The sequence below is a fragment of the Otolemur garnettii genome, unplaced genomic scaffold, assembly GCF_000181295.1.
Source record: "Otolemur garnettii isolate 467f Iridium unplaced genomic scaffold, OtoGar3 scaffold00058, whole genome shotgun sequence".
Taxonomy (NCBI): Eukaryota; Metazoa; Chordata; class Mammalia; order Primates; family Galagidae; genus Otolemur; species Otolemur garnettii.
Window position 1 is genome coordinate 4,932,561 of NW_003852453.1, and position 8,860 is coordinate 4,941,420.

Here is an 8,860-nt window from a genome sequence, read left to right on the forward strand (position 1 = left end):
CCAGAAGAATCTTAAAAAATACATTTCTTCTCAATTGTTTGATAAGTGAAGATTATAAGTGTCTTTATTCCTCCTTTTATTTTTACTTTTGTTATTAAAATATACTTCTGCTGAATATAAAATTCTTTTTTAATAAGCTGTATGTGTGCTTTCTCTTTGAGCTCTCTAAATATGTCCCTTTAGAACAGCAGCTCTCAACCTCTGGGTTGACCCACAGGAACTGTATTAAAGGGCCACTGCCTTAGGAAGGTTGAGAACCACTGCTCTAGAATATCCTGACCTCCATTCTTTCTAATGAGAAATCAGCTTAAATCTTATTGGAGTCCCCTAGTACATGATAAATCATTTTCCTATTGCTACTTTCAAGATTCTCTCCTGGTTTCTGACATCCAGTATTTATATTATGATGCTCTCTTTACAAAATTTACTGTATTTGCAGTTTGTTGAGCTTCTTGGATGCATAGATAAATGTCTTTCATTAAACTGGGGAAATTTTTAGCCATTTTCTTTCTATTTTTTTTTTCCAGCCTTCCTCTTCTCTGATAATCCTATACATATGTGTGTGCTTAACGGTGTGCCACATTTCTCTGATCTCTGTTAATTTTTGTTTGTTTTTCCCATCTACATTCTTCAAATTGCATAATTTCTGTTGATCTACCTTTCAGATTACTCTTTCTCACTCCTATTCATCTACTGTTGAGTTTCTTTACCGAATTTTTCATTTCAGTCCCTGTACTTTTCAACTACAGAATTTTCATTTGGCTCTTTTTAAAAATTTCTGTCTCTTTATAATTATTCTCTATTTTATGTTACATTGTCATCACACTCTCCTTCACTTCTTTAACAATGCCTTCCTTTAGTTCTTTGAATGTATTTAGGATAGTTATTTTAAAGTGCTGCTGTAAATTTAACATCTGATTTCTTTCACAGGCAGTTTCTGTTATCTTCTTTTCCTCTAGTTTATGTATCTGATTTTTTTTCTTTGTATGTCTCATAATTATTTTTTTGAAGATGAGACTTTTTTGATATATATTATACCAATTCTGGGTACCACTGCCTCACCCCTGTAGTATGTTTTTATTGTTTACTTGTTCATTTTGTTAGTAAATTGCTGGACTATTTTAGTGAAGTCTATTCCCCACCACCATCCCACAATCCCAATTGTATGTAGCCTCTGAAGTTGTTCTTCAGGGATCACAGCTGTGGGTGTGACCACAATAACCCTGGGATAACAGTGGTTTTGGCACTGCTCTCTCAGAAGCTAGGCTCCACTAATTGCGATGATTGTTCTGCTGTTTTCAACAATGCTTTGGGGCATAAACCACTCTATAATGTAATCCAATTATATTTGGGTCCCTAAGAATGGGCAGTTTTTAAGACCAGCGTTTGAAGTTTGTTCTGATCCCATAGGGCTCTTCTTAGCTTTCTCTTTCCTTGAATCTCTCTCCAGTAAACTGACTGGCCTTGTATTTGACTCATTGCTTTCACCTCACAAACCTCTACTGAGCATGCATCTAGACTTGAACTTACCCTAACCCCCACTTCAACTAATGTCAGTTCCATCGGTGAGGGCTTTGAAGCTCTTAAATCTTGCCTTTCCCCCTGGTTAAAATCTCTGAGCCACCAACTTCAAAGCTGGAAGCAGCGTTTGTTTTTTGCTTTTCTCTGAAAAATCACTCTTCTTAGAGATGAGAACATTGAGAAGCAACAGTAACCTAGGGTCTTCTTGGTTAGCCTTTCATGAAATGGAACCTCCTCTATCCTATGACTGAGCTGGGGTGACAGTAGTGGAGCTCCAGTGTTCTCAGCATACTATGCTTGAGGTAGAGCCTCTGGCCTATGAGTTAGGAGTGTAAAGGAATAAGGGAGCCTCCAACCTACCAACCTCACCTGCAATTTAGCCATGGTAACACATAGATAGGGAGGATGAGGGGTGCCAAGGTTCTGCTCCTCTGGGAAAACTTAGCTCTCAACTCATAGCTCTGGGAATAGTGAGTCCTGTGTCTTGGCTGCACCTGCCTAGGGTGAAGTGTCCAGCATGCTGAGCTAAAATTCAGAGGAAAAGAGAGGATGGGTCATGGTTAAATGCCACAGACTCTCACTATTCCTACTGAGTTTTAGTAGATTTTCTTGAATAAATGTTTACTTATTTGCAATGTTCCCCTAGGAACATTTCCAGAGACTTTAAATGGTTGTTTTCTTAAAAAATAAAGTCTGTTATTGTTTTTCTGGGAAGCAGTTTCATAGATCTCATCATGTTGCCATTCCAGAAGTGGAATTCCTCTAATTCATCTTTATAAACTCATAACACCATAATGCATAAGAAAGCAAAGTCAGTCAGGAAAACTAAATTATAAACCATTCTTAAGGAAAACGCCCAAGAACATGTTCACAGAATGACTTAGGCAGTTTACTTTTTAAAATAACAATTAATCCTACTTGAACACAATACATTACAGGAATTCAAGGATGGTCTGATATCATCTTAAAAGTTAGAAGTAAGTTGCATATTGATACATGCTATATGGTACCACTTTTATACATTTAAAAAGAACAAAAATTCTATGTGTATTTATGAATATAGTATGTATATAATAGATGTAGTACAAGTCAAAAAGACTATCCATATAAAATTTCATGATAATATTTACCTCCATGGAGGGAAAAAAAAAGAGGGAGTGAAATAGTAAAAGTGGACATAGGTGACTTCAACCTGATCTGATAATGTTACAAAAATATAAAGAATACTTTTTTTATACCTTTATTTATACATGAAAATAATACATGATAGATAGAGGGTAGATATAAAACACAACCCAAAATGTGTTTAACCAATTCAAATGCTCCTATATTTGTAGAATCTAGTTATAATATTCAAATATGGCACATACATGATGAAAAATTCAAAATGCTTTATGTTGTCAAGACAAACTAGAATTCCAATTCTTGTTCTATCTGTTTAGCCATATGATTTTAAACAAGAATTTTTTGTTTCTGAATCTTAATTTCCATCTATGTAAAATGGGGTTAAAAATCCTATCTCCCCAGCATTTTTCTACAGCTGTAAAAAACACTACTGATAATTGCTACATGGTGGATGAAGTTAGAGCCCCAAATCAGAAGTGTGCCACAGTGCCTATTGGAACTAGAATATCACCACTGGCATTTCAAATACTTTCAAGGACCAATCTCTCCTTGAGCCACTTGCCTCCTCAGAGTGGGCAGGTTTGGAGCCACAGTGTCTTGAGTTAAATTCCCAACTGCATTGCTTATTGACCATGTCATGCTGGACAACTACTTCAACCTTTTTATGCCTCAATTTCTTCATCCATAACCATGGAAATAGTAATCTTACTTTAAAGTGTCATCATGAAATTAGAAATCATATAAGGTACTTGGGACACAGAAGTCACACAATACCTAAGAATCACTCTTAATATTGTCATGGTTGTTTTCTTACTACTTTCAGTGTTTTTTTTTTTTTTAATTTCAGAATATTGTGAGGGGTACATGCATTTTGGTTACACAATTTGCTTTTGTACAGATTGAGTCAAAGTTGTAAGTGTGCCCTCTACCCAGATAATGTACATTGTCCACGCTGAGTGTTAATTTGCCCGTAACTTGCATTGAGTTTTACATCCATATGTGCACACAGATGTTAATTACTTCCAATTTAGTGTTGAGTACATGTGGTATATGTTTTCTAGTTCTTGTGATACTTCACTTGGAAGAATGGTCTCCACTTCCACCCAGGTTGTTACAAAAGAAACTAAATCACCATTTTTTATAGCTAAATATTACTTATTCATATACATATCATGTTTTATTAATCCACTCATATTTTGGTGGGCACATGGGTTGTTACCACATCTTTATGATTGTGAATTGTGCTGCTATAAACTGAAGGCCAGGTATCTTGTTTATAAAATGTCTTTCTTCACTTTTTTTTGTTTTGGGGTAAATACCTAGTGGTGGGATTGCTGGAGCAAGTGGTAGGCCCACTTTTAGTTCTTTGGGGTATCTCCATACTGGTTTCCACAGAAGTGGTACTAGTCTGCAGTCCCATCAGCAGTGCATCCTTGCCAGCATTCATTGGGTGTCTACAACATTGGTTATTATCACGTAGATAGTAACTGGTTTTTCAAATGGCCATGCAACACTAATCTCTCCTTAATGTACATTCCTCCTCCCAGGTTAAATTCTACTTTAGATTAGTAAAGTATTTAATGAAATTAAGAAACGCATAGGTTTTATAAGGACCAGCTGCCTAAACTCAACTCCAAAGGAGGAAAATTACCGAAGTCAAACTTATTGACCTAAGAGGGATTTATTTCAGGCTGTTTCACAAACAGCAACAAGCCTTGACTCTAAACCTGTCTCCACTTTGCTCCAATTGCCCTCTGAATTATTGACAGACCTAATTAACCCAGAAATTGCTCAGTGATAATTACCATCTTTTCTCAGGCAATGGATTTGATCCTCCAACGTGGACTTTCTAAGAAAACTAAAGTGGTAGCAAAATAGTCACCTTCAAGCCCAAAACTCCTATCTACAGTAAACATCCTGTCAATTAATGTCTCCTATCCCTCAGAAAGGACACCAGTTAATTTTTAATACGATTTAATCTTTCAATTTCAGTTTTCCTTTTTGAAATGTAGAGTTATAAATGTACCAGAAGCTGGTGAATGAGTCACTCAGGAACCTTTGCTTTTGGGTCATGGAAAGCGTTGAAACACCCCCAGAAATGCACAGATAAATCTTCTGATGAAACACTTCCAATTCTTCAGAGACATTTTTAGCAAACACAAATGTTTATCCCAAAGTGCTTTCAGTGCTGTCTGCACAAGCTTGGCGTGTTTGTAATGCAGTTTGCATCAAGCTCAAGTCCAAAATCTGGACAGTTTTCAGAGAAGGCACCTAGAATCCGTATCGTCTGCATTATTCCCAGCGCTGGAAGCAAGATCAATGGCAGCAGTTCACCAACGAAGCTCCCCAGCCTGGGTGAGGAGTCATTTTATTTTTATTTTTATTATTAAGTCATTTATACATAGATCATGAATACATTTATGCCATTATGGGATTCAATGCATTGATTATTTGTACAAATTTGAGTCACTTTTGACACAATGAGTTTAGTGAGAATGATGTGTTCCTTTGCAGAATCCAAAGGGTGGTATTTGCAGGTTAACAAAGACAGTAATGAAGTGGCAGCCTTCAGGCCAGAAAATGCCTCCTGGGAACCATTCCCACCCAGAGAGAGTTGTGTGGCAATGCAGTGTTCAAGGGTAGAGAAGAATCACAATGCAGTCACTGCGGACACCAGAGTGACAGTGGGGAAGGTGCTCGTGACAGAGTACGGAGCCTCTGGATGGGGCCTGTCCACTCTCCCCTGCATGTCTCCTAGCCCTTGGGGAGAGCACCAGGCCTTACATACCCTGAAGTCCCACAGGCTGTAGTGTCCCCCCAAGGAAAGCATGCTCTGAAGGGTTTTGCTTTGGGGGGGCAGCCGGGGGGATAATGAGGATAAAGAACTAGACAAGGAGCTTGATAGGTTTGCCAGGCATGATGAGGTGAATTGTATACAAGCAGTCCCTGGTGTAACCATTGGGTGTGCAAGTGGGAGTAGAAAACTCAAACAAGGCTGGTCCCCCAGTAGAACATCGTGGTAACCAGATGAGTTGAAACCCTCTGAGAGCTGATGGGTACCACTCTAACCACACTTGAAAGTGATTCTTAAAGAAATTCAAAAACAAAAGTATAAGGTGAAAATAGCCTACCTAATATTGTGAACAACCTACTTAAGATTAACTAAACAGTTAACCTGGGCATAGGCATAACACCAGGATTAGCAATCATAGAAAAGAACCACCATTTCTTCATTGTCCAGCATGTGTCAAACATCATACCCAGTGTTTTATTTCATTGAAAGATGGGAAATACCTAATACCCAGTTCAACAATGAGAATCCATCCTTTGTGCCAAAGCCCTCAGCGGTGGGGCTATAGGACCAACAACATCAACATCAACTAAGAGAACTTGTCAGAAATGCAAATTCTCAGGCTCAGCCCCAGACCTGCAGAATCACAAATTCCGGTGCTGTGATTCATTTGTCTTGTTATCAAGTCTTCTGGGTGATTCTGATGGTTGCTAAAGTTTGAGAACAACTGCCTAAAGGTTCTAAGAAGTCCTGGCTCCATTTTGAAATCACTTTTAAAAACTGTTCATGCTTTGAGCACACTTCTAAATATTCTGATTTAGTTGATCTGGGAATCGTGTTTGTAAACGTATCCCAGGTGCCTATGACGGCATCCAGGAATCAGAGCCAGGGCACTGGACACTGATTTTCTTGATGTCCCCCGAGAATAATGAAAACAGGGGAGCCAAAGTTCACACTCAGGTCTGAGCCACGTGTGTGCTGGCTAAACTATACATGCTGAAGTGGCCCAGCAGCCTCCCCTGGGAACTGGCTCATCACGCAGACTCTGAGCTCAGACCTCAGGCCTGTGGCATCAGAATCTACCTTTAACAATCCCTAGACCATAGGTGCATACAATCAAATTTGGGAGGCAAGACCTTAGCAAGGTAAATGCTAATTATACCGTGTAGCCATCAGTGTTGATTTGGTTAACTTCTTTTTCAGTAGAGGAGACAGTATTTTCAGCCACTGCCTAAGATTTCTTCTCCCACCCAATTCCTTTCCCTTCACTTCTTTGTATCAATTACTCTTATAATTCTATTCATCAACAGAAGCAACTGCTTGGTGGGGACGGGAGGAGGCTTACACAGCCTGGAACAAAGAAGTAAACTTGATTTTTGGAACACACTTTAAAGTAGCATAGAGGCAAACAGAAACAAAAACAAAAACAAAAAAATATTGAAAGCAATCACCTTTCAACTGCATGATCCGGAAGACAAAATGTCTTTGAATTCCAAAAGCTAGTCTGGAAGATTCCAACCACCAAATGCCTGCTATCCATGATAGATTGGGGAAGGGTGTGAGATGAGGAAGCAGTCATTCTCCACTCCAAAGGAGTTAAGGATTTGTCAAGCAGGAGAATGAGAAATAAATTGGGTTATATCCAAAGAATGCAACAGTCTATAGCAGTGAAAATGAATAACAGAGCTGCAGATAGCTACCTGAATGGATTTTACAGCTATAATTTAGAGAGGAGAGAAAAGCAAATTGCAGAAAGATATATGGTATAAAACTTTTAAACATACCAAATAATATTTTACATTGTTTAGTAATGCATGCATTTAAAGAACACCACATATGTGAAAATGATAAACATCAAATTCTGAGTAGCTGTTATCTCTGAAAAAGAAGGGATACAATTAGCAAGAGACACACAGGGAGGTTGTAAAGACTCCGAATATTCTATTTTGCAAGTGGGGAGGCAGGTATATGTGTCTTTGTCATAGTATTCTTGCTGTATTTTTTTGCATCTGTTTGCTTGTTTGTCTCATAAGAAGAAAGGGAAAACAATTCTTTGTTCTCTCACTGTTTAGGACTGGGGATTAAAACACCCAGGCTTAACATGAAACTACAACATCTTATATTTAAATTTTGTTCCTAGAAGGAGAGCCCACATTCGTGATGTTTTATGAATTTCTGTCTGTTCAGAGTAGTACTAGGCAGATCAGACTGCACGGGTGTGTATCAACACACAACCACCCAAGGCGTGAAGGTTGAAAAGGTTGGTGGAGTGTTTCCAAGATTAAATTGTAGCTTCTGCCTTTGAAGGGTTTTATGAGTTGCTACCTGGTCAATGAATGCCTGAGACAGGGAAATGAAACACAACTGATGTCACAGGGATTCTACTTGTACTAAAGCCGCACCAATAACAAAATTCCCATTATGTGCTTACTCAGTGCCAGGCATTGTTCTGATCTTATTGGATCGGGGCATGGATTAATGTTACTAAGAACTCACAGTGATTCTATGAGGTAGGTACTATTACTGCCGGGAAGGCCACTCATTTGCTCAAAGTCACAAAGCTAGCAAAAGTCAGAGGCCAGATTCTAACCACGTCACCTGTCTCCAGAGTTCATTCATAATCACCTCACTTCAGTGTTTTCCAGAAGTTACCAGAATAGAGATAGACTTTTTTTTTTTTTTTGAGACACTCTCACTATGTGGCCCTCAGGAGAGTGCCGTAGCATCACAGCTTACAGTAACCTCAAACTCGTGGGCTTAAGCAATTCTCTTGCCTCACCCTCCCAAGTAGCTGAGACCATAGGTACCCACCACAATGCCTGGCTACTTTTTGTTGTTGTTGTTGCAGTTGTCATTGTTGTTTAGTTAGCCTGGGGCGATTCGAACCCACCACCCTTGGTGTATGTGGCCAGCACCATAATCATTGTACTACAGGCACCAAGCCCAGCATAGAGACTTTTGCAGTTTTTGTTTTGTTTTGTTTTGTTTTTTTGCCAGGGCTGGGTTTGAACCTGCCGCCTCCGGCATATGGGGCTAGTGCCCTACTCCTTTGACCCACAGGCTTTGCCTGAGACTGTTGTTAATAACTGAAACTTCTCTCAGATGGCAGGAAGTAACTTTTATGGCAAGAGCTCTGTATTTCTAGAAGAATTCGAATATAAACTGAAAAGCAACTTCACTGGTTAGAAGGTTATTTTAATATCTTGCAACTAGAAGAGTGATCCCTGCTCTGAGTGTCTCGGGGACATGTTAATTAGAGATGAAATCTTGGGTCCCACCACAGATCTGAAGTTAAGCCTAATATGCTCTCCAGGGGAGAAGCACTACTCTAGATCCAGCTTTGAGTCACCAGCTTCCAGGTTCCTGTGCCCTACCCCAAACCTGATAATCAGAATTTCTAGATCTGGAGATAGATAGATAGAT